We start from the raw sequence: 27,862 nt of genomic DNA, 5'->3' as shown, positions 1-27,862 counted from the left end.
CAGATTGATCCCTTACATGCTCATCTGTCGGATGTCTTGTCTTTTGCTCTGTCTCGAGCGCAGAAGGGTTGTGCAGTGGCTACCATTAAGGGTTATTTGTCGGCTTTGTCAGCCTTCATTTGTCTTCCAGACCAGCCATCGTTATTTAAATCCCCTATTGTTCTCAGATTCTTGAAAGGTCTTCTAAATAAATATCCTCCAAAACCATTTGTTATGCCTCAATGGGATTTGTCCTTGGTCCTCACTTTCCTTATGGGGTCCCCTTTTGAGCCTATACATTCTTGCCCCTTAAGGTATTTGGTTATTAAAACAGTCTTCCTGGTGGCTGTAACATCTGCAAGGAGAGTGAGTGAGTTGCAAGCCTTATCGGTAAAACCCCCTTATACAACTTTTTATGGGGATTAGGTGGTGTTGAGGACCAAGGCTGCTTTCCTCCCGAAGGTTGTTTCACCCTTCCATTTGGCCCAGACAATTACTTTGTCCACGTTCTATCCTCCGCCTCATCCTTCAAAGGAGGAAGAGAGACTACATCGCTTGGACCCAAAGAGGGCGTTAAGCTTCTTCATTGATAGAACGAAGAATTTCAGGCTGGAGGATCAGCTGTTCATCGGATACGTGGGCAAGAGGAGAGGAAAGGCAGTCCACAAGAGAACACTCTCCAGGTGGGTTGTTCTTTGCATTAAAATCTGTTACTCTTTGGCAAAGAAGGATCCTCCTGATGGCATTAGAGCTCATTCCACCAGAGCTAAGTCGGCCACTTCGGCCTTGGCCAGACGTGTTCCTGTGGTCGACATCTGCAAGGCCGCAACTTGGTCGTCCCTTCACACTTTTGCGAAACATTACTGTTTGGACTCTGAGGTCAGAAGGGATGGCCATTTTGCAAAGTCAGTGCTGCAGGATTTCTTGGTTTGACCATTTCGGCACCCACCACCGGGAGTGGTACTGCTTTGGGACTCTATTCATTAGGTGAGGAATCCACAGGTAGTTGTATCCATCAGAAGAACGAGTTACTTACCTTCGGTAACGACTTTTCTGGTGGATACATTAGCTACCTGTGGATTCCTCACGGTCCCACCCGCCTCCCCGTTGCCTTTCTGGTCTTACCAAGTAATCCTTGAGTGCGCTCCTCTTGGTCTTCAGGATTGCAATAGATGATGTATATATGGATACTTGTATATATTTATATGTATATATATATATATGTATATATTTTTGGGTATATACATGATTTACATATATTTGTTGGTTTAAAAAAAAAAAAAAAAAAGAGTGTTATATTAAATCTACAACCATTTTATTGCAATGTTGTATATTTTACAATGTTATGGGATGTTGCCTTGCTCTTTCATTGCATTGGGTTGTTGTTCTCATGCACAAAAAAAATGTTGGTACTGACGTCGGCACGTCGTCGAGGACCTCTTATTGCCTGTATGACGTCAGACGGCGTCGCGTGGGCTAGAGTGACGTCCTCGTCAACGTGCAGAGACTAGGAAGAAGATTTCCGTCGAATGCTGGCGCCATGGGAGTATTCATTAGGTGAGGAATCCACAGGTAGCTAATGTATCCACCAGAAAAGTCGTTACCGAAGGTAAGTAACTCGTTCTTCAGGTATATTCCGGACTCCTCAATCGCCCACCCGCCCCACCTTCTTTCTGTGATCATATCTATACTTTAGTCTGCTTCAATTTCCTTTATGTTCTGTTTTGCCGTTAAATATAGTGCATCTGTTATGTCCTATTCTCTTTCAATATCACTTTTATGGAATTTTAGGGTTAAAGTAATGATTTAGTCTGCTTCAGGTCAATGTGATGTATTAGGATGAAATTAAAACCCTAGTATTTTCAACATGCTTTTGATTCAGTCAGCCAGTGAATATTCTTTATTCAGCATAACATAGCCATAAAGGATACACAAAATATACATTCAAATACTAGAATCATATAATCAGTCAAATGCATTCATCATAGCAGGTAAATAAATAAATGTGATCCAAACATCAGTTGTCAATAAAGTGCATTACAATTAACAGCATTGAGAATAAATACAATTCTGTCAAAAAATCTCTACGTAATATCATCATCGAATTCCATACTTACAATGAGAGAAGAGTAAAACTAGCCACTGAAGCATAAATACATTTTGATGAGAGTTCTTGTGAAAAAAAACCAAAAAGAAAAAGTAGTTTTGTGGCATCTAAAATTGTGTGTATCCAAAAAAAAAAAAAAAAACTTTTCTCCAGCACATTATAAAAATAACGGAAAAGGATCAAATTTATTGTTGACTGACTAACATACGGTCAAGGAGGCAAGTTAGAATTCCAAAGCCCCTTTCCTGGAAAAGTCACTAGGACATGAAAAAAGTTAATTCTAAGCAGCGTTGAAGTAAAAACATCCAGCATTCCTATTCTCTGAAAACCTTCCTCAGATCATCTCAACCAGGTGATCCGAAATCCATGGTTCGATGAGAGGCAATTCCGAATAATTTCACGATTGAGTGATGTTTCTAGATTGCCCCAGACACCTAAGTATAAGGCGAGAGGGCGAAGCTTTGTTAAGGCTCTCCAAATAAGTAACACCAGCCTCAGAGTGACAAAAAAAGTAAAAGTTGTTTTGAACACTGATAAAAAACCTTCATAAGAAGGCATTCTCCAGCAGTTGGTATCCCTTGATATCACTTTAAGACCAGACTCCAGCCCAGTGGCTTGCTACAGAGATACATTTAGATTTATACATTTCTATTATCTGTTTAAGAGGTTTCGAGCCTAATTTCCTTGACATTCTGAAAATGGCTTCAATTGATTTTTCAAATTAACATGCCCTGGCCGTGTGTAAGTGATCCTGTTTAAGAGCTGAACCGAAAATGTACCCCATATATTGAAAAGATTTAACGTGATGTACCGGGGTACCATGTATATTAAGGGACTTGTGCCAATATGTATACTTTTTGACGCAAAACTGCGCAAACGCAGTTTTGCATCAAAAAGTATAGTGCTGCATTGCGTCATTCCAGAGTGCCAGCCGGGCACCAAATTTATGGAATGCTGCAAGCTGTCGCAAAGGGTGAGCTAGCTTAAAAACAAATGACGTTAGCCAGTTGGGAGTGGCGGTATGGGAGAAGGGGGTTTTGCACCAAAAAATGACATTAAGGTTGGTTAGAGGCAAAAAAATGCCTCTAATAAGCCTAGAGTCATTTTCTGACGCTAAACCATCCATACAACCTGGCTCTTGTCTTAGAAAAGACAGGAGTCATGCCCACCACCCCAACGGCCAGCATAGGGGACCAGTGTCCCCTGGGCATGGCCACTGCACCCTGTGCCATGCAGGGGGCCCCAATGGCACTTTAATTTAAAAAAAAATACTTACCTATACTTACCCTATTTACCTGGGATGGGGTCCCCCATCCTCCGGTGTCCCGCTGGTGTGGGTGGGGGGGTTCCTGGGGCTTGAGGAGGGCACCTGTGGACCCATTCCATGGTGTTCAAACATGGAAATGGGTCCACAGGTCCCCTAACGCCTGGTCTGACCTAAGCGTTAAATAATGGTGCAAAGCAAGCTTTGCACCATTATTTATCCCCTCCTCCCACCCGTGCGTCATGTTAGCATGGGGAGATAAATATGAGGCTATGGGGTTAGCACCATTTTTTAGTTGGGAACGCCTACCTTGCATATCATTGACGCAAGGTAGGTTTACGCATCCAAAAATGGTGCAAACTCCAATATTTTGACGTTAGACTGGTCTAACATCAAAATATAAATATGGAGTTCGTTTTGCGCTGAATTTGTGTAAAAAGAATTACGCAAATTTGGCGCAAATGGAGTATAAATATGCCCCTTGGTTTTAGTAGAAAGGCGTTTGTATCCCATCACCAATGATTTGGTCATGTTGATCTGTAAATCAAAAGTGGCAACAAAATGAGCAAACGAGTCTAACAATAATTAGAGATCATTGGCCATTAGAGCCATCAAACTTACGCCATCGGCATAGAGGAGTATGGGCAACGAACGTGACCCAATCTGTGGTATATCCTGGCGCGCCCTAGACTTTAAAAAGGACTCCAATTCATTTACATATAGGTTAAACAAAAAGGAAGCCAGGACACACCCCTTCTGCACCTCCCTGCTGATCTTAAAAGAGTTGGAATATTTGCCACCAGTACAATAGCGAACACAGGCAGTCGTGTCAGAATGTAACTGGACTAAAAAGTAGATAATTGGTAGGTCTGTCCCAATACCCAGCATTGTTTGCCAAAGTTTTGAGCGATTCACATAATTAAATGTACTTGTCAAATCCATGAATGTCAAGTGCAAAGAACCAGTTTTTGCAACTGTGTATTTTGAGACCAACAAATACAAGTGTAACCACTGCTCAATGGTGCAGAGCCCTCTTCGTAAACCAAATTGCACCTCTTATGATATGCTGTTCTCTTGGATCCAATATTCCAAAGTTGCCAGTAAAACTGGACCTGACACTTTTCCAATAGAATCCAGCAAGGCAATTGGTCTGCAGCAGGCAGGGTTTGCTTTATCGCCTTTCTTATAAATAGGGACTATTTTTGACTAAATCAGGATTTTATCGCTTAGCTTGCTGCAGCAGCCCCAAGAACAGTGGTGACTAAAGGATCCCAGAGATCAATGGTGTTTTCCAACAGATCCACTGGTACATTACCAGGTCTCCCGACCTTCCCTTTCGAGCTTCTCATGATAGCAATTTTGACCTCCTCTACTTCAAAATCAACTGGATCATCAGGTCTGATCATAGGATTTTCTGAAGAATTAGTAGAAAAGGGAGTCGATAGTAATTGTGAGTACAGTAGTCTAAAATGTTCTTCCCGCATTGCAAGTGGAATAACAGGACTTAATAGGGGTCAACATCAGCCCTGAAATTCGGGCATTTACTACCTTCCAGAATGTGCTGCTGCTGAGATGTTCACTAGCCCAGGCTTCTTCCCTGATGGCAACTCTCCTAACTTCCCAGGCTGTTTTATATTTGCGTCTGCATTGCAGTACATATGAAGAACCGAGGGGATTAACCTTTAATGCATACAAATGTTTGCTGTCAGCAGATCGACAGACAAGCTACGGCGAGTAACTTCGCGAGGACCTGCACGGCCCATCATCACCAGAGTATCAAACCGGCAAATTAAATCAAAAGTGTTGACATTGTTATAGGGCTAGATGAATCACATAGACATGACAGAACTTTGCGGCAAACAACCCTATTTGGGTCACTAGTAATTTTGTGGGGGTCAAGGTTAGACCATTTCAACAAAGCGCCTTGTTCCGATCCACATCCAATGCTAGTCCCCTAACTTCCTGTAAACTACACTGGGGAAGAAGCCTAGGTTCAGTGATAGAACAAGAGGGTTGTTATCACGGGCACAGTGCAGAACCACCATAAAATCTAAAACAGCGGAAAGCAAGTGTCCAAAATTAAAATAAAATCAATAGTGATGGAGGCACCTTTACCAGTAAAGGTTGGTAGTAGTACACCAGATTTATTTACATAAGTCTTGAGTAAAAAAAAGATTAAGTCTCAATAAAATACAATTGAAGGAATCTCCTAGGTTAATCTCTTCTGGGGTCTCTGATCCTGTTGTGTTTGCCTTTGGGGTGTTTCGGGAGGAGTCACTCCCCAGGTGTGGCAGCCTTCGAGTTAGCAGTGCTATTTTGAACCTGACCGCATAAGCCATGGCTCTCTATGGCATCGTTCCCACTACCCGCCTATGGGAGTCCTTTGTTTTCTCCATTGATTCTTTTAGTGTGGACGATGACATGTCAACACAGTTGTTCACTTGGTCCTCAACAGTTTTTTCTCCCGTTTTGTTGTCTGTGGGTACAGAGGCAGGGATAGCAGGCTCTAAAAAAAGAGTCTCACTGTGTCTAAATGTTCTTCTAGCGCTTGTATCTCACTGTTCAAAACCCCCATGATGCTTGTGGACACCTTTACAAGAGAAGACGACACAGAGCAAGGCTTACCACCAGCGATGGCTGAACGCTTTTCTTTTCACTGTGATGAAGATGAAAGTGGCAAGAAGACAGAAGCCAAGAGAAGGGGAGCAGCACAGCCTCCTCCGGGCTCTGATGGGCACAGACGCGCCCGCTCTTGGCCCAATCTTGGCCCAGTCTTTGCCCGAGCAACAACCAGGTAGAGCCTGAGCTGAGCAGGGAAGACATGCTCTATATTGCGTCTGAAGCAGTTTGCTCCTCCTTGTCGACCTCCTTCAGGCGCAGGGCACTGTGGGAAATGGAGTCCTGGCTCTCAGGCCCACACAAACAGCTCAGCTTCTTCTTCCTTCTTTTCGAATCTATTTAAATTTTGTTTGCTTATGTTTTGCAAAAGGAGTAGAGCGTTTCTATCGTGCCTCAATAATCCCATCTTTCTCTCCCTTTTGGTATGCATGACGAGTTCATCCTTTGGGTATAGCTACCTGAAAACCTTCCTACTGCCCCATTTTAGGAGGAATGACCCCTCTCAAAGGTCCGCCCACCAAATGTGTTTAAGATGAAGTGGAACCTGCTCCTCTTTTGAACAACCGAAGTTGCTTCGTTCTAATTTGGAATTCAGTGATACATGGGACTATATTAGAAGGTTGAAAAGGAAAACAAAATCAGGCTTAGGAAAGGGCCCTCTTTCTTAATGACGCCAACTGGGCAGATACAATTTGTAGGAATAAAACACCTTTTTACATGGCCTGTAATTTGGTACTTCGCCTGTTTAAGCACAAAGGGACCACCCAGCTCAAAATATGTGACATCTGAAATATACAATTCCTGATCTTGTAATCTTCGCATTGTACAGCAGTGTGACACACCTAACCTAGTTAGGTATGCTGCTTATGGCATTTCTCAAGGAAATAATTAAAATCAAGTTCAAAATAACTGGGTAAATGATACCTGGAAATGTGTAAATTTCAATGCTCTGGTACGACAAGCACTTAGGCCCTCATTATGAGCGTGGCGGACCGCCGCATTATGAGTTTGGTGGTTTGGCCAAAGTCAAGCCGCCACAACGCCTTCAGTTCTGCTGGTGCAGTCGGTCCGGCACAGCTGGAGGTGAACACCTCCGGGCTGGCAGCATACTGAAGACCACCGGCTGTGTCATGAGGCAGCACACCACCAGGTTTTTTGTGACAGTCACCCCACCACGAAAACCCTGGCGGTAACGCACCCAGCGACAGGAATCCCCATTCCTGTTGCTGGCACACGCACCCCCACATGTCCACACACTTGCAGACACACACACCCTCTGACCCACGCACTTGCAGACACACACCCCCACCCGCCTACGCACTTGCAGACACACACCCCACCTGACCGCCAGCATACCTACAAACACCTCCACCTGACCGCATGCATACATATAAACACCCCCACCTGACTGCACGCATATATACAAACACCCCCACCAGACCGCACGCATACAAGCAAACACCCCCACCAGACTGCACACATACATACAAACACCCCCACCTGACTGCACGCATACACACATACAAACCCACCCAAACGTACATAGACACGCAACCCACTGGCTCACACACAGACAATCTCCCCCACTCGCTCGCACATATACGCACCCCCTTCTGCATTCATTCACACACACCCCTCTGCATACATGCACACCCCCAACCCCACCCTCCGCATACATGCACACCCCAACCTCCCCATACATGCACACACACCCCTCCACGCACTCATAGTCACACACCCCACTCCACGCTTGCATACAGTCACACACACACACACACGCACACACACCTATTCCGACACACACACATGCTCCCACACATACACACACCACACAAATGCACCTACCACCCCCCCTTTCTAGTCGGTCCACCTACCTGTCTGAGCCACACAGCAGCCCATGTCGATGTGGTCGTCTGGGAGGGTATGTATGCCGGCTATTCCACCTCCGATGCCACAGCACCGCGCAAGGACCGCCATGCCATATTACTGCTCCTTATATGGAGGGGGAGTCCTTGCGGAATGGCGGTGCTGGCGGTGGAACCGGCTCTCACCCACCGTCTGTCAGGCCGACGGTGTCGGATTTCAGCCTGTTTCTGGGTGAAAATCCGTAGGTGACTTGTGATTTGGCGGTCTTCAGATCGCCAACACTGGCAGTCTTTTGGCGCCCGCTTCAACGGTAGTCGTTGCAAAAGACCTCAGAAGTCGTCACCCCAGAGAAGATTAATTCATTGAGTGCCTTCATTCATCCCCAGATCTATAATCTTTTCTGCAGTGCAAGTACACAACACATTCATGTCCAAAGATATTTAAACTCTCGGTTTCATGGCAGGCATATGATTGGTAGGATCTAGAGAGGTCTGTAGAACCCATGACTTAAGTTAACAGTTTACCAGAGCACTACAGCTCATAAACTCCCAGATCTGGGTAAGAGGCTGTGTGACAGTCTACATGAGTAGCTGCAATTTACTTTATGTGTGCAAGTGTCATTTGGAGTGTTGGTTTCTGGGAAGCTGTTGCACACTCTGTTGTAAGAGTGCACTGAATGGGGTGCAAGTCCAGACTTCCTGATGGCTTTCACTGCTGAGCCTAGTGAGAAGTCAGTACTATGGACAATTAAAGATAGTTTTTAATAGAGCACACGTTTTGCTTTTATAGGAGTGGTTTTATGATATCTGATTTTGGCAATTGTTTATGCTTGTCGCTTACAATTGACAGCATAGAATATTAAAATACACAGTCCCCTAGGAGAAGAAAAAGAATTGTTGATTTATAAAATTGTATGCATGTGCTTTTTTCTTAATAACATAAATAGAGCCTTTTTCAAGTGAGAAGCGGTTGGAAACAGGACTAACACCTCTAAGATTTCACACAATGTCAGATGTATTAAAGTGTCATATCTGGCAATGGGGTACAGCGACGGCCGCCGCAAATCTCAAGTGGAAGGGCGGGTGGGAGGAGGGGCGTGGATGGAGAGGTAGGGGGATAAAAAAATAATAACATTTTAAGAAACTTACCTCTTCCCATCGCTGCCGTCTCCTGCTGCCTCGCTTCTCATCTTCTGGTGTCCCAGCATTCACTGGGACACCAGCACAGACTCATCAGCAATCCTGGTGATGCTTTCATGCTAAACCTAGCATGAAAGCAGTGTATGTATTGGTCTGAGCAGCTTGGACTGCCGCTCAAACACAACCCTGGTGTCTGTGCAGTTTCTCCAGCCCGGCTGTTCAAACCAACCGGGCTGGAGAAACCTAAGTGCGCATGTGTGTTGGGCAGCCAGCCGAACACACATGCGCACTTAGATGCAGTCTCTCCTCATCCCATCTCCCAAGGCCCAGCCTGCCTTTTCCTGAACATGCTGCTGGCTAACACAGCAGCTGAAAGATAAAACAATAAATAAATATTGTTTTATCTTTCAGCTCCTGGCTCAGCCAGGGGGTCGATGCTCCTTCGCCTTTGCAAAGGAGTTGCCCCTGCAGGGGTCTCCAACCTTTTCTTTAGTAAGAGCCACTTTTGTAGAATAAAATTCATCCTGAGTTCCTAACATTATTAGTGTTGTAGGTCGATAACTGTGACCCCATCAGACAAGGTTAAAATAGTGGCCACCTTGTGCACGGTTAGCACCAAAGATTACCTCAGTACATCAGGCAGCGTTTCCAGTAGAGAACAGACACAGCTGCAACACCCTGGCACCAAAGTAATATGATTAGTAATAAGTCTCCCCATCACCAAATCATTCGCTCATAAAGTAGCGGAGGGAAAAAGTGCCTGCTGCAAAGAACGTGTACTATGCATATAACAAAACTGAGTGTGAGTGAACTATACGTGGCGCTTTAAAAAAAATGAAATATATCTGTGAGGCACTATGGAAAGGTGAGGGGCACTGTTGCAGAGCGGTAGTGAGGGAATTAGTGGAGATCCTGGGTGGGGCGCCAAAAAAGACTGCAGCACCTGGCACCACCAGTGCTAAAGCCGACCCTGATTGAAATACTGTGCTGGGGCCTTAGATTTCTGAAAACAGCTGAGTGCCACCCTATTAATCCTCCCTTCTCCATTAAATATATAGGGCAAAGCTTCCAGCTGTGGTGTTGTATGGAATTGAATTATGGGCCCATTCAGGCTTGACTAATTTGGGTTGCAAGGAAAACAAATGTGTGCGATCATTATTAGCAGTCGCCAGATCTGCCCCTTTCTATTTGCATGATTCGATCTTGGACTAAGGCCTTTGGGCCTGGTGGCCAAATTACTCCCAGTTGTTTATTAGGTGCGTGTCTGGAAGTCGGATGCACTGAAGCTGTACAGGGAGGGACTTGCTGACATTCTCGGAAGGCCAGGAGCTTCGAGGAAGATTCCTTGGCTAAGATCGATTGAGGCAAACTTGATGGAGTGCGACCTGGAAGTTTTCTGGATTTCTCCTCAACTTATTGGCCAGGATTCCTTGGAACTCTTGAAAGTGAGGTTCTGGGAAAGGCACTATATTAATCTTATAGCCCCTGAGGCTGCAGGTATGTTGACTCAATCTTTTTTTAACTTTTAAAGTGCTCCCTTGTTATTATTTTTTATTTTTTTTTAAATACCATTCGCCCTGCCTCTGTGAGTTCTCTTTATTTATTTTTTTCTACTGCATTCTTCTTCTCGCAGCATTTCCAAGCTCTTGGTCAGCTAATGCCAGGAGCTTCAAGGCATTCTGTGTCTGTTCCTATCACAACAAGAATGAGGAACATTTATTTTTCTTCTGCCTAACGTATTCAGCAAGGTGCTTTAAATGGATAATCCTGGGATGTCGCGAGTTGGCTCTACTTGATCGGACATCTGCGCTGTTAGCTTTTAAGAAAGGACAAGACCCACTTGCTGTGTGTGCTGTAGTGAAGCACTTTCGGGGTGCATGGGTTAAGCGGCAAGTCTCCTAATGCAACTTTTAAATTCATCATGGTTGCCATTTCTTGCTCATTTGCACATGCATTTGCACTCTAGCTCTCTCGTACTGTTGCACAGTTTTCAGCCCAATATGATACCTGAATATTGCACGGTTTCCTTATTTCTGATGTTATAATTTTTCAGCTTCGTACTGTATTTTTAACATGGTTTAAACTGGAACTTCAGGTTGAGAAGGACTTCTTCACTTTGGAAGCCATCCTGGTGGACTAGAAGAGGTTTCGTGATGGGACTATAGATTGCCCATCTGCCTTTGATGAGTGGTCCATTTATGACTTGTTGCTTGATTTCCATATCTGTTTTTGATTAATTATATTTGTTATATTGTTCTGTTTTATCATGTCTTGTAAAAATGGAAGAAGGTTATGATGATGAGTTAGAGAGAGGAGAGATGGAAAGGACGGAAGGGTTATTTTGGTACAGTTTGTTTCCTGATGAAACCTCTCTATATGAATGCCCATATGCATATCGAAGCAGCAATATTTACATGGTCTGCTGTCCACATGTTTCACGCAGTACATTTTCTATGGTTTCAAATAACTGCAATTAACTTATATATGGATAAATATACATGTGTCACTTATTGTCGTTATTAGTGGCACCCGTAACCCTCTATATATGCACCTAAATGTTCACAGACACAGCAAAGTTGACATGGTTTGATATACATATGTATCTTGTAGTGTCATGTAGAATGTTCCCCTCATATAAATGTATCATATAACAGGAGGCAATGTTCAATAATGTGTACTTGTATAACCACAGCTCTTTTCCGTACTGTCCGAAGTATAGTTTTTAGGGTTGAGCCTGCGTTGCATGCGTTCGCGCATGTGTATCGCAGTGAGACTCTTTTGTATTTAGAAAAGGGCTCGGAGCCCTGTCAACTTCACGTCAGTGGTTTTAATTGGTTCGTGGGCTTCCCTAATAAAATCTGCTTGCTTTCATTAGTCGAAGGCACGCATACGTCATGCCTTTTCCGGTGGCTAGCCCTCCTCGAGCGCAGCGACCTAATACAGAAAACATGCGAGGCTCGTTGTTTTCCATCGGGCTCGTGGACTTCTTTTTCTCTAATTTACGAGCGCGATCTCGCTTGGCAGAAGTCGAGCTCTTTACATAGTTGATTTCTTTTTTTTTTTTGCTTGCCGTGGCTCGTGTATCAGCACGGAACCCACTTCAGGGATGCCGTGCTTCATGTCTGATATGGCGAACTATTCATATATATAAAATAACACTTAAAATTTGCATACAGGATTCGTGTGGGACGGGCACTGTTTAAAGGCTTACAATTGGCCGAAATGGATTGCTTGGAGGGGTTGCTGAGCATCAGGTATAATTACAGCTCTGCCATCCTTTGAGATGTTGGAATCTCGGAAATGTTCTTGGTAGAACAGCAGCAGCCCTAACAAAACCTCGAGATTAGCCGAAGGAATACCAATTTAGCCAATGTACGAAGTAGACCTCCTTAAATTTCTGCTGCTGAGATGTAGTGTTGTGTCAGAGGTAAGTTAGGTCAAGATGTAGTCGGACTGAGATTTCTGTGAACCTCCAAAATATATTAAGTAATCAGTGGTATTGCATCAAACGTTAATTATTTTGGTATTTCTTTTGAACTCTTCATAACTAAACCCTTACACCCTACCTTCTCCTCCCACGCCTGACCCCAACCGTTAGTACGAATGGCCAGTTGTTAAAAGGGGCATGTCGGTCCTTCTCTGGGTTTCTAACAATGCCTCTTTAAATGTGCCTCATAGAAGCTGCCTAACACGAGCAAACGCGAGACCCGTTGCATTGTGCCTCTCTTTCTTGCTCATGGCGGCAATGGCACTTTGAATTGAATCAAATGTTTTACTTTTCATTTTCTGGTTGAGAAGGCCGTGCGAGCACGGTAAGTGGTGGAAAGCACACTTGCCATATTTTCTACTGATTCTTGCTGCTAAAAAAAACCCCCACACTGCTACGTTTAAGTGTTTTTATTTTTTGTTTGGGGGGGGGGGCTTTAACCGTTTTTAACTTCCTCTGAAAGGTTGCTTTACAAGAGGGTTGGGGATAGGCATTTTGGCCGCTTATTGGGCATGTTTAAGTAGGCTGTTGTCTCTCAAGCATTGTTTGTCTTCTGCGACCAGATAATTGCATCTGCACGCGCTGGCAGGATCAAAGCGTAGAAAAAGATAAAGTAAAGCAGAGCTTAATCACGAAGAAATACCTATTACGTCCTTGACCTACGGTTATTGGTTCTTTTTAATTCCGGGGAAGGTGGTTATTTTGTGTTGATTACAGCCGTAAGTGGGAAGGCAGACGGTTTTCTTGCGCTTGTCACAGAAACGTCTCATTGCCTTGTATGAGATTGTCTATTATCTTATTTCCCAAAGCCATCACGGCTCTGCCCCACAGCTATTACAGTAATACTGATTTTTTTGTCAAGAGGAAAAACACTTGAGAATGCCACGTTCGCAGCTCTGACCGCTGGGTGGCACCAGAGGTTTAACTTGTAAAGCGGAGATGATCTCATCGCTGTATGGCCAAACCTATACACACCGATCGAAGACCAAAACATTAGACAGAATATTGTCTAAACAGCTACAAGATAACAGTTTTGCCATTAAGATAACTTGGGTGTCTCTTGCATTCTCTGAACTGAGATAGCTCACGTTCTCCAGCTCGAAATGCACCGTACTCTGGATTATAGTTCATTAGGGATGTTGCTCTTTTACGTCACAGTGACGAATTACTTAATTTATTTTTTCAACATACATTAAGTGCTTGTATGAACCTTTGGTATTGCTCGGGAAAATATGAGCATGTATCACCGCCTGCACTTAAATGTGTGCATACAATGCCAATTGCCTTCATGTTCGTGTTTTTTACGCTTGATTTTTGTACTATTAGTCTCATCTATGTGCAAGGCGTACATGTGTAAATGTTGTACAAGGGGTCAAACTGATGTTTTAGGCTCGGGCAGATCAAGTGACTCGCTCAGAATCACAGGATTTTGATCCGGCGCAGGGGCTTGAACATGGTTCCACAGCTCCAAAGTGGACAGCTCCACCCGTATCAACACACAACAATGCAGAGGATGGTACTACAGTTTGCATACTAAATTACTGATAAGGGACGAAGTTTGCCCTTTTTCTTCGGTTTCACTGTGAATGCTTGAAAGATGGCTATTTTACTTACACATACAGTCCAATTCGTGCAATGACAGCAACTGCCTTCACGCTCCTGTCCTTTGCATTGCACTTTTTGGTTTGGGCCCCTTTAGGTACACACCATTTCTCTTCCTATTAATACACAAAGCTTTATTTTTCAGAAAAAAATCCTTGACACTTTGTGGTATGTGTTTTTTGTTGAAGCACTCTATAGGATGACGTGTTTCCAGGTCCTTCCCTTGATGTGCTTCTCTCCCTGGCCACCATTTCTCTCTTTCGTACCTGTTGGCTTTTGTCCCCCTCCCTGTTGTTGCTTGCCTCCCCTCCTCTGTCTGTCAGTATTGCTGCTTGTGCCCACCCTCCGTCCATGTTGTTGCCTGCCCCACACGTTATCGGTGTTGTTGCTTGTTTTCTGTTGTTATACTGCCCCTTGTTAATCCATGGTGGTTATACAACCAGCTTTATGGCAACCGGTTAGAAACCAGGTAAGATTAGCCACATCATGTTTCTTACTGCTATGAAATACCCACGAGCAGTGTGGCTAGGTGACTAGACTCCTTTTCTCTTAGCTGTAACATGTCCATATCTGGCACTTTGCAATAGAGGAAGAAGGTAAATGGAAGTGCCTTAGTTATATTCAGGGCCACTGGAATTATGTTGCTGGAGAAGACCAAATTATGAGGCGGGGTTGACCAATTTATGTGGTAAGAAAAGTTATGAATTTACAACGCCAATAGCTCTAGCTCAAGCAAATGCGAGACCCATTGCATTGCAAATGCTTGTTAATGTCTGAGTTTTCTATTGTGGTTCTAACTACAATTTTTTCCAATTTGTAGTATAACAATTGAGCCATGTGACATAGGCCCCTCCAAAAACTTGGGGAACCTGGTTCTCATGTGCCCTTGCTGCCTTTTCAAGAGTGTTTCTTTATCTCGCCTTGTGATTTTACTGCTGGAAAATTTGGGCCTTCCTGTCAACAGCACTTCACAGGCTGACAACTCCGAGCATCCACCGCACAGAAGAGAAACTCAAAGTTCCAGAATGCAAGCTGCTGTTGGCTAAAAATCCAGGACTGTATGGAGGTGTCACACATAACATGGAGGCCATCAGCAGCTGCGTGTCACCCCAGACTCGTGGCACATACAGCTGCTGTGCCTGGAACTCTGCAGGGCAGCAGGAAGAAACTGTGCCAGTATCTGTGTTTTTGTTCTGTGCATGACCAAAAAGGGAGAAGAGACAGAAAACCGCTGACACAATCTTTATTGAGTGCTGAGATACAGATATCGCTGCGAAAACTGCCTGCCAATCAATGCGTTTCATTGCATTGCAAGCAACAAAACACACCTTGGATTTTACTTGATTGTTCTTTGAATGACCCGCGATGCAATGAAGCACTATCGTAGGTAGATAAGGTCTTTCCTCATTTGTCTTTAATATGGAGCTTTATACCGGATGTCTACCATTTTCAGGGGGATATTTACTAGAAGTGGCTCAGAGTGGCCGCTACCCCAAAATTGGCAGCGCCGCATCACTTCTAAAACACAAGGATGTGCTGTATTTAAAAGAATATGGCGCATCCCTGTGTTTCTCCCTGCGCGGCACTAAATTAGCCACTGATCGCGAATGCAGCCACCCTTGTGCCATGGTGCAAGGATGGCTGCCTTGCGGGGGAGATTGTTTTTGGGAAGGAAGGGACACCTTCCTGTACAAAAACAATCTTTAATGACAATTTGTTCCATTTATGTGTGCTGCTGGATGCAGCACACATAGAAAGAGCAAAAATGAGGATAAATGAAAGCATTTCTCCTTGTTGCGCCATGCTAACACCACCCTTGGGTGGCGTTAGATTTTGACGCTGCCTCAGGTTTACGAAACCTTGTAAATGTGGAATGCCCACAGCAACACCCATTGCAAACCCCTTACACGCAAAGGGCTGCCTGTTAAGGGGCCGTGTTTACAATGTGGCATTATGCCACAAAAAGTGTCTTAACACTGCCTTGTAAATATGGCACAGTGCACAGGGCCACCAGAGCATCACAAAAAGTGATGTTCCGGTTGAGCTAGTGGCTTGTAAATATGCCCCTCAGAGAGCTGTGAGTACTAGCTGGACGTATCCCTGGTGAAGGATAAGTTACTTACCTGTAAATCCTAGTTCTCTTCCAGGGGTATCCTCATCAAAGTCATAAACATTGAATATTCCCGCCCTTGTGCGGGGACCCCGGAGCATATATAAAATACACACATATAAAGTATGAAATATGCACGAAAAATATATATATAGCATTTTTAGTAGACATATCTTTCATACTAAACTCATATATACATGTGTAAAACAGCAATGCAGGCTATAATCATAAACAGGCTTAAATGCTTTATTTCTATGAAGTTTTTTTTAATTTTATTTTTTTAATCATTATAAAATTACAATAGAGACTAAGGGGGTCATTCCGACCCTGGCGGTCAAAGACTGCCAGGGCCGCGGATGACGGAAGCACCGCCAACAGGCTGGCGGTGCTTCCCTGCCCATTCTGACTGCAGCGGTAAAGCCGCGGTCAGAAAACCGGGTCCGGCGGTTTCCCGCCGGATTTCCCCCGGATGGGCAAATCCGCCATGGCGGCGCTGCAAGCAGTGCCGCCATGGGGATTCTGACCCCCTCCCGCCAGTCTGTTTCTGGCGGTTTTTACCGCCAGGAACAGGATGGCGGGAACGGGGTCGTGGGGCGCCTGGGGGCCCCTGCACTGCGCATGCCTATGGCATGGGCAGTGCAGGGGCCCCCTAACAGGGCCCCAGCCTGCTTTTCACTGTCTGCCTAGCAGACAGTGAAAAGCGCGACGGGTGCAACTGCACCCGTCGCACACCTGCAACACAGCCGGCTCCATTCGGAGCCGGCTTCAATGTTGCAGGCCGCCGGCCCAGCGGGAAGGTCGGAATGGCCCCAGCAGTCTTTCGACCGCGGAGCGGCCATATGGCGGTTCCCGCCAGGCGGGCGGCGACCGCCGCCCGCCGGGGTCGGAATGACCCCCTAAATATCTACCCAAGCCCCCAAAACTGGGCTTAGGGAAATAAGCAGTAGTAAGCACTAGAGAAAAAGAGAAAAAACTACATTGAAAAACAATGGAGCATTCTTAGCCAATAGGCTGCATGCAGGTTAACACAGGAGAACCATAAAAACTTTGGCACCGTGCCTTTAAGACCCTGAGCACCTCCAGTATCCCACCATGCCTCAGGGGTGAAGGAGAGGTGACAGTTGGTTCACAGTTAGGTCAGTACTTTTTTACGGTGACAATCTGTGTAACTGATTCGAAAGATAGTCTGTTCTGCACTTCTAGGAGACGTGCGTCCGGGGAGGAGGGTGGGTTGTTTATGACTTTGATGAGGATACCCCTGGAAGAGAACTAGGATTTACAGGTAAGTAACTTATCCTTCTCTTCCAGGGGATCCTCATCAATAGTCATAAACATTGAATAGATTAGCAAGCCCATCCCTTAACTCTGCGGACTGTCTAATAGAAGTGCAGGAATAGATATGTATCATGCAAACAGATTTCTCAGAGAGGCCTGCCCCACTTGGGCATCTGCTCTTGCATCTGAGTCCAAACAGTAATGTCTAGTAAATGTATGTACAGACTTCCATGTAGCAGCCTTACAAATCTCAGATATTGGAACATTGTTAAGGAGGGCAGCAGTAGCCGCTTTTCCCCTTGTGGAATGCGCTTTAGGTCTAGCTAGTAGTTGTTTGTTAGCCAACTGGTAAGCATTAACAATACAAGAAACTATCCATCTTGATATTGTTCGTTTAGATGCTGCCTCTCCTGTCCTCAAATGACCATAATTTACAAACAAGTGGTTGGAATGTCTAATCAATTTTGTTTTATCCAAATAAAATTTCAGCACTCTTTTCAAATCTAGGGAGTGCAACGCTTTCTCCGCCGGAGTCTCCGGATTGGGGAAGAAAGTCGGTAGAGAGATAGTCTGATTGATGTGGAATTCTGACACCACCTTCGGTAGGAATGATGGGTGAGTTCGCAGAACCACTCTATTGTCGTGAAAAACTGTGTACGGTTCTTTGGAAGACAAAGCCTGAATTTCACTTACCCTCCTCGCGGAAATAATGGCTACCAAAAAAGCCGTCTTCCACGTAAGGTGCTGCAAAGAGGCTTTGTGTATAGGTTCGAAAGGAGGGCCCATAAGTTTTGACAATACTATGTTCAGTTCCTATGGAGGAGAGGGTCTCCGAATGGGCGGAAAAACTTTTTTCAAACCTTCTAAGAAATCCTTGGCTACTGGTTTCGTAAAGAAGGATTCCTGAGAAGGTGACTTACGATAGGCTGTAATGGCAGACAAATGTACCTTAATAGCTGATACCTGCAGACCTGACTTTGCCAGATGGAGTAAGTAAGACAATATGACATCCTCCTGAACCCGTTTGGGATTTTGACCTTGTTGACAGCACCATAGGTAGAACCTCTTCCACTTAAACGCGTAAGAACGCCGCGTGGAAGGTCGTCTGGACTCTTTCAAGATGTTCATGCACTCCTGCGAGAGCCCTAGGTGCCCATACTGCAGGAATTCAGGAGCCATGCTGTCAAGCTCAGAGAGGGTAGGTTGGGATGCAGAACCCTGCCCTCCATCCTGCTCAGAAGATCCGGTCTGCATGGCAGCTTCCTGTGAGGTTGTTCCGATAGGTTGAGGAGATCTGTGTACCAGAATTGACGGGGCCATTGTGGTGCTATGAGAATCATTCTGGTGCTGGATCTGTAAAGTTTGTTGATCACTACCGGTATGAGGGGAATTGGTGGAAAGGCGTAGAGAAATATCCCTGACCAGTCGATCAACAGGGCATTCCCTCGAGATCCCGGACGGTAGAACCTGGATGCAAAGTCTAGGCATTTCTTGTTTACTTCATCAGCGAAGAGATCCAATTGAGGCCGACCCCATTGAGCGAAGATGTCTTCGACGACTTCGCCGTGTAGGACCCAATCGTGGGCGTCCTCTAGGTGTCTGCTCAGGAAATCTGCTTCCACGTTTTGTTGACCTGGTAGGTGCACCGCTGTAAGTGACATTCCTCTGGCCAGGAGCCAATACCAGATTGTTTGGGACTCCCGAGATAGGGGTAGGGATCTCGTTCCCCCCTGTCTGTTCAAATAATACATTGTGGTTGTATTGCCCGTTTGTATTAGGAGAGATTTCCCCTGAATCGATGGAGCAAAAGACTTGAGAGCCAGATGGACCGCTCTGAGCTCCAGCAGATTGATGTGGTACTTCTTTTCGTTGTCGGACCACAGGCCCTGAGCTTGAAGGGGACCTAGATGAGCCCCCCATCCCTGAAGAGACGCATCCGTTACCAGAGTGTCGGATGGAATTACCTGGTGAAACGGAGCCCCTACTGACAGGTGAGGTCTGTGCATCCACCATTGCAATGACTGACGTGCTGCTATCGGTAGCCGCATTCTGTCCTCCCAGCGACCTGTCCTTTGGCTCCAGTTGTTCTCCAACGCCTCTTGGAGGGGCCTCATGTGCAGCCTGGCATTTGGGACAATGAAAATGCATGATGCCATGGAGCCCAGCAGAGATGTCACCTGACAGGTGCGTCGGATTTTAACAGGTCTTTACACTTCCTCTTTATTGATAATAGTCTTTCCTCCGAACGATACACTCTTTGGAGCTCTGTGTTTAGCATAGCTCCCAGGTAGTGGAGGTTCTGTGTTGGAGTCAAGGTGGACTTTTGGTAGTTTACTTGAAGACCTAGAGACTCGAAAACCTTGAGCACAATGTCCCGATGGTTTCTCGCCTGATCCGGGGAGGAAGCTTTCAGTAGCCAGTGGTCTAGGTATGGGTAGATGAAGATTTTTAGTTTTCGAAGATGTGCCGCTACCACTGCCACACATTTCGAGAAGACGCGGGGGGCAGATTTCAGGCCGAATGGTAGCACTCTGACCTGATAGTGCTGTGAGGCTATCTGGAAGCGCAAGAATTTCTGATGCTTGGGAGCTATCGGGATGTGAAAATATGCATCCTGCAGGTCGATGGAGCACATCCAGTCTCCCTGATGTAGCTGAGGGAAAATCTGGTGAAGAGCCAGCATCCTGAACTTCTGTTTTCTTATGTACTTGTTCAGAAGCCGTAAGTCCAGAATCGGTCTGAAAACGCCCTCTCGACCTTTTTTCGCCACCAGAAAATAACGGGAGTAAACCCCTTTCCTCTGTGCGCAAGTGGAACCTTTTCTATTGCCTTCTTTCGTAAGAGGGCGAGAGCCTCTTTGCGCAGTAGGCTGAGATGAGATGGATTGCATTTGGCTGGTGGCAAGTGCGGTGGAGGTTGTTTGAAAAGAAGAGAGTAGCCATTTTCGACAATGTTGAGCACCCATTTGTCTTTTGTGATAGAGTGCCACTCGTGAAGAAAATCTGTGATACTTCCCCCCACCGGAGTGGTGCACAGTGTCGAGGGAAGCGAGATCTCATTGCTTGGCCGGCGCTTTTGGTGTGGACTGTTGAGGTCTACTTGACCCTCGTTCCCTTGTGGCCTTACGAGCCTGAAAAAGATGGCGTCCCTGCCTTTGCTGTGGCCTCTGGGACCAGTGAGGGGTTTCAACCCTCTGCTGGAAAGGGCGCCTGTCATAAGGCCTATACCTCCGCCTGAAGTCCTTCTTCCTTTCCAGGCCTACTGCCCTCATGGTGTCCACTTCGGTCTTCATGCGTGCCATTTCTTCATCCGTGTGGGCACCAAACAGCGAGTTCCCGTTAAGTGGCAGATTTAGGATGCACTGTTGTGCTTCCTGTTTTAAGTCAGTCTCAGCCAGGAAGACCTTCTTGCACAGATTCCATGTGCGTACCCATGTGCAGCTAAGTCTGCCCCATCTGCCGCTGCACTGATGACTTGGTTTGATACCAGACATCCCTCTTGTAGGATCTCTTGGAAGTCCTGTCTGTCTTCCCTAGGTAACTTTTCTGTGAACCTGTTGAGAGAGTCCCACAGAGAACGGTCATACCTGCCCAGGAGTGCAGACGCGCTGGAGACCTTCATTATAGATGCCGCTGTGCCGCACATTTTTCTCCCCAGAGAGTCTAGATGCCTGCTCTCTTTGTCCGGTGGGACCGTGGAGGATGATGCCACTGAGTGAGTTTTTCGGGCTGCGGCCAATATTACTGAGTCCGGTGGCGGATCCGTTCTTAGGAATAAAGGATCCTGTTCAGGCGCTTTATACAGGGAGTTCAGAATTATTAGGCAAGTTGTATTTTTGAGGATTAATTTTATTCTCTTCCAGGGGATCCTCATCAATAGTCATAAACATTGAATATTCCCGCCCTTGTGCGGGGACCCCGGAGCATATATAAAATACACACATATTAACATGTGTAAAAAACAGCAATGCAACTGTGAACCAACTGTCACCTTTCCTTCACCCCTGAGGCATGGTGGGATACTGGAGGTGCTCAGGGTCTTAAAGGCACGGTGCCAAAGTTTTTATGGTTCTCCTGTGTTAACCTGCATGCAGACTATTGGCTAAGAATGCTTCATTGTTTTTCAATGCAGTTTTTTCTCTTTTTCTCTAGAGTTTGCTGCTGCTTACTTCCCTAAGCCTAGTTTGAGGGGCTTGGGTAGATATTTATTCTCTATTGTAGCTTTATAATATAAAAAAAAAAAAAAAAAAAAACTTCAGAGAAATAAAGCATTTTAGCCTGTTTTTAACATTATAGCCTGCATTGCTGTTTTTTACACATGTTAATATGTGTGTATTTTATATATGCTCCGGGGTCCCCGCACAAGGGCGGGAATATTCAATGTTTATGACTTTGATGAGGATACCCCTGGAAGAGAACTAGGATTTACAGGTAAGTAACTTATCCTTATTGAACAACAACCATGTTCTCAATGAACCCAAAAAACTCATTAATATCAAAGCTGAATATTTTTGGAAGTAGTTTTTAGTTTGTTTTTAGTTTTAGCTATGTTAGGGGGATATCTGTGTGTGCAGGTGACTATCACTGTGCATAATTATTAGGCAACTTAACAAAAAAAAATATATACCCATTTCAATTATTTATTATTACCAGTGAAACCAATATAACATCTCAACATTCACAAATATACATTTCTGACATTCAAAAACAAAACAAAAACAAATCAGTGACCAATATAGCCACCTTTCTTTGCAAGGACACTCAAAAGCCTGCCATCCATGGATTCTGTCAGTGTTTTGATCTGTTCACCATCAACATTGCGTGCAGCAGCAACCACAGCCTCCCAGACACTGTTCAGAGAGGTGTACTGTTTTCCCTCCTTGTAAATCTCACATTTGATGATGGGCCACAGGTTCTCAATGGGGTTCAGATCAGGTGAACAAGGAGGCCATGTCATTAGATTTCCTTCTTTTATACCCTTTCTTGCCAGCCACGCTGTGGAGTACTTGGACGCGTGTGATGGAGCATTGTCCTGCATGAAAATCATGTTTTTCTTGAAGGATGCAGACTTCTTCCTGTACCACTGCTTGAAGAAGGTGTCTTCCAGGAACTGGCAGTAGGACTGGGAGTTGAGCTTGACTCCATCCTCAACCCGAAAAGGCCCCACAAGCTCATCTTTGATGATACCAGCCCAAACCAGTACTCCACCTCCACCTTGCTGGCGTCTGAGTCGGACTGGAGCTCTCTGCCCTTTACCAATCCAGCCACGGGCCCATCCATCTGGCCCATCAAGACTCACTCTCATTTCATCAGTCCATAAAACCTTAGAAAAATCAATCTTGAGATATTTCTTGGCCCAGTCTTGACGTTTCAGCTTGTGTGTCTTGTTCAGTGGTGGTCGTCTTTCAGCCTTTCTTACCTTGGCCATGTCTCTGAGTATTGCACACCTTGTGCTTTTGGGCACTCCAGTGATGTTGCAGCTCTGAAATATGGCCAAACTGGTGGCAAGTGGCATCGTGGCAGCTGCACGCTTGACTTTTCTCAGTTCATGGGCAGTTATTTTGCGCCTTGGTTTTTCCACACGCTTCTTGCGACCCTGTTGACTATTTTGAATGAAACGCTTGATTGTTCGATGATCACGCTTCAGAAGCTTTGCAATTTTAAGAGTGCTGCATCCCTCTGCAAGATATCTCACTATTTTTGACTTTTCTGAGCCTGTCAAGTCCTTCTTTTGACCCATTTTGCCAAAGGAAAGGAAGTTGCCTAATAATTATGCACACCTGATATAGGGTGTTGATGTCATTAGACCACACCCCTTCTCATTACAGAGATGCACATCACCTAATATGCTTAATTGGTAGTAGGCTTTCGAGCCTATACAGCTTGGAGTAAGACAACATGCATAAAGAGGATGATGTGGTCAAAATACTCATTTGCCTAATAATTCTGCACTCCCTGTATTTTTTCAAAATCCTAGCCGGAGCAGATTTGAGGGTGGCTGGCGCTAAGAAAGTGTCCATGGTTGGCTGCAACAGACCAGGCACTAGAGGCAGTAGCTTTTTCGAAACTGCTCTATGTTGCAGAGTCTCAAAAATGACTGATGAGGAGGTAGATGGTTCTGGAACCTCGATATTTAACTTCTGTGCTCCCCTGAAAAGTACCTCATTAAAAGTAGTGATGTCATCCACCGGTGAGACTCTAGCTGGTGGAGAATCTGTTAAGGTGGGGGAGTAACGTCCGACGGATGACCCTGACGACGACCAAGAGGGCGATCTTCTGTGTCGTGATCGTGACCTAGATCGTCGCTGGGAACGTGACCTGCTGCGAGACGCTGTAACAGAGCGCCCAGGCCTCGTGGTCGGTTGACGAGAAGCAGAACGAGCCCGTCCTGCCCGCGCTGTCGGTGATGGTGTTCTCGGGAGAGAGGCAGTAGGAGAGTACATTCGTGAATACTGCGAATCCGGGGAGGCTGCTGGTCTATTAAGGCTCTCCAACCATCTTGGTGACAAATTGATGGGTGAAACATGCCCCGATGATGCCGCTCTCGAACGAGATGAATCGCTCCGTATGGAGACCACTTGAGATGATGCGGCCTTATCTGCTGGCGGAAGGCGATGTTCTACTCCCTGCGAGACAGGTAAAACCTGTGTCGACGTCGACAGTTGTGCTGACGTCGAAGGGTGCGCCACCGGTTGGTCTTGCCTCGACGTTGAGTGCCTCGACGTTGAGTGCCTCGACGTTGAATGCCTTGACGTCGAAAGGCGATCTCTAGACCTCGACCTGCTCGCCGTCGTGAGCCTCGACGTGGAGCGGTGGGCGGCCGACGGCGGATGACGCTCTTGCCGTCGTGGCGATTTCGACGTCGTGTCTCTTGACGTCGGGGGGCGTGAGGCCTTCAGCGGCAAACTGGCACGCCGGTGATGGCTCGACGTCGATCGGCGGGCTGCCGTCGACGGAGATATGCCCCTGCGATGGCCCTGTTCTCTCGACGCCGTATCCTTCGACGTCGGGCGGGTCGCCGTCGACGGCGATCTATGGCGGTGAGATGGTGGCAGCGACGACGTCGACGGGGAACAAACAGGTACTTTCCTACCTGCTGACGTCGACCTAGCCATTCTCTCCTGAGAGTGGCTTGTTGGCTGTCTGGGAAGCGAAGAGGATGATGTTTTCTGCCTCTTGTGAAGCCCATGAAGCCTGATCTTTTCTCTGTCCTTCAGAGTCCTCTTTGACATGTTCTTGCAGTGTTTGCAAGTGTCAGGGCAGTGACTCTGAGGCAGGCACACAATACAAAGAGTGTGTGGATCTGACTGGGCCTTCTTCTTCCCACAAGAATGGCATTTGACAAAAAGTGAAGGCATTTTTCTGTCAGGAAAAAACTGCCAAACTCAGACAATGATGTTAGATGTCGAGTAAAACAGGAAAAAACGCTGTTTTAAAATATTTTTCTGAGAAAAACTGAGAGCTCAATGCTCCAGGATTCTCTCAGAAGAAGCCGGAAAAAAGAACTGACCTAACTGTGAACCAACTGTCACCTCTCCTTCACCCCTGAGGCATGGTGGGATACTGGAGGTGCTCAGGGTCTTAAAGGCACGGTGCCAAAGTTTTTATGGTTCTCCTGTGTTAACCTGCATGCAGCCTATTGGCTAAGAATGCTCCATTGTTTTTCAATGTAGTTTTTTCTCTTTTTCTCTAGTGATTACTACTGCTTATTTCCCTAAGCCCAGTTTTGGGGGCTTGGGTAGATATTTAGTCTCTATTGTAATTTTATAATGATAAAAAAAAATAAAAAAATAAAAACTTCATAGAAATAAAGCATTTTAGCCTGTTTATGATTATAGCCTGCATTGCTGTTTTACACATGTATATATGAGTTTAGTATGAAAGATATGTCTACTAAAAATGCTATATATTTTTTTTTTGTGCATATTTCATACTTTATATGTGTGTATTTTTTATATGCTCCGGGGTCCCTGCACAAGGGCGGGAATATTCAATGTTTATGACTATTGATGAGGATCCCCTGGAAGAGAAATGGGAGATTATTAGAATTCTGGCCTTTAGCTCTTCATCGCCATTAGACCATTACCTCCCTTGGGCAGTTCAGCTCCGCTAAAGGGACCAGCCCTCCCTCGTGTGATATACAAACCACCCTCTTGGATGACAAAGGTGACGCAGAGACTGAAGGCCCTGTGTGCTACAGGCTTGAAGCTACCCACCTCGCTGCAGAGCTCAGGTGCAGTTACCTTCTCTGACTGGAAGCATCTCTCCCTAGCAGCACTCCTCTCTGGTGTGGGCCTATTCTGGAAGCTTCTTGCTCTGATTGACATGTTTCCTTCTAGAAGATTCTCCTCAGGTAAGTACTGGAGCCTTTCACTGATGGATAGTTTTCTTTCAGAAATGTTCTGTCGTTAGATTTTTTTTGTTTTGTTGGGACTGTATTCCACTAGGAAGATGTTGTGCTACAGGGTGTTTTTCTTGCTAGAGGGGATTAAATAACTTAAAATGTTTCTTTGCTTCATGTGAAACACGCAGTTTCTTAGACTTCCTATATAAGGTTCTGCAATCCCTGCCTTTTTAATTGCACTGTTTTACAAGTAAAACTGTATTAAGAAAAACATGTAAGATATAACGAGTGGACGCAGATCTACTGTTATACCCTCAAACCTGTCAATTTGAGTGCAATGAATGTCGCAGTATCTTACAAGAGCCCGGTTGCTGGTTTACATTGGCTAAAGTGACTTTGGGCCATTCCTGCAAGGCTCGTGACCACAACGATGACAAGGTGGCATGCACCATGTTACATGTTATGATGCACTCAGTAAAAACAGACGTGCTCTGTGTGTAACATCAGTCAAAAAATCTAGCAGGCCCAAATAAGTATATCATCAGGGCTTAAGTCTTTAAAAAAGAAGAGGGGGGCTCACCAAGTTAGGTAGAATGGGTGTGACATCACCGAGCATGACATCACTGGAAGTGGCATCACAGGAAGTGACATGCATGTTCAGTTGGTCTATAATGAGTACACTTGAATATATTAAGAGATTTAACAATTATTATGCTGATCAGTGCTTAAGCCTGTGGCGTACTAAACTTGGCAGCAAGAACAAAGCAGTTAACACATTGCAATAAAGATGCTAGAACCTGCAATTGTGAACTATAAAATATCTTAATCTACCCAAGATAGCACCATTGTATACACCAACAATTATAAACACTAATCATTATAAGAAAACTATGCAAGTTGCACACTGTATTTGATATTCGCAGGAGGCAATCTGTGTTGTCTCCTGTGTGTGCATGAGACCCGACGCAACCATGCTGTGTTGGAGGTCGGACCATGGCATTTGCGTGCAGGACAAATAATTGGAGCTTCAGGCGAACACGTAAGCAGGGAGCTCTGTTTAAATGGGTGGCTCCAGGATAATGTCTCTAAGCTGTAGCTCATAAAAAGATTACATATATTAGAAGACTTAGCATTTTGGCAGTTGAAGCACAGATGACGTCATGCTGGCCCGGTTATTCATTCCTTACAAACCCTTTTAGGCATTCGATGGATATCCATCAAGCTGGAACCCACAAATATTAATATTCTAAAGAGCTGAAGGGATTTTGGCTGCATGTTGCCTTTAGAGAAAATTAGATCGAGTCATGTGGAACAATTTGTGGTCCCTGGTGCAAGGAAAAAAGAAAATAGATTTGAGATCTGCATCATATCACATGCTCACGTAGAGAGACAGTTACAGGTGGAAGGGTGTTCACTTAATTACTGGGATGGAGTGAGAATCAGAGCGCTGAGGATTACCAGTAAGTAATCAAACCATTAAATCCTCATCCCCCTCTTCCTCCCATTACTTACTCAATGAGTATATGTGTAAGCGGCATGCCTTCACCACAATCCATCAAGACACTGCCAACCACTGCACCAAGACACTGGGAACCATATGACAATAAACAAACCCTCAGTGCCATTTGTTTATAAACTACCGCAAATTATTCACACTAAAAATTCCTCTTACGAATTTGACTGAGGGACCTGATAGGATGATGTTTCTGCAGCTGTGGGTTTAAATGTTACATGATCGTACATGAAGACGTAACCTGAGAAGCAAAGTCCTTAAGTACATGGTTCCTTAAGTATTAACCCTACACCTTACACTGCTGTGAGCATCAGTAAGAGAAAAAAAAATGAAGAACGTTTCCACATATAATAATGAAGTGGGCGACATCAGTAAATAAGCAAAATCATCTAAAGCCGGTATTTCTACGGTATCTGTACATACTTCAAACAGCAAATATAAATACAAAACACTTTTAAATGTGTTCTAGAGCTTTGGTATTGATCCATGGCAACTAATTAAAGTAAATAAAGACAGAAAAGAAATGTTACAATAGACTACATATAATTTTATTTACAA

The sequence above is a fragment of the Pleurodeles waltl genome, chromosome 5, assembly GCF_031143425.1.
Source record: "Pleurodeles waltl isolate 20211129_DDA chromosome 5, aPleWal1.hap1.20221129, whole genome shotgun sequence".
NCBI lineage: Eukaryota > Metazoa > Chordata > Amphibia > Caudata > Salamandridae > Pleurodeles > Pleurodeles waltl.
The sequence above is the reverse complement of the archived record's forward strand: the minus strand, read 5'-3'. Positions refer to the sequence as shown.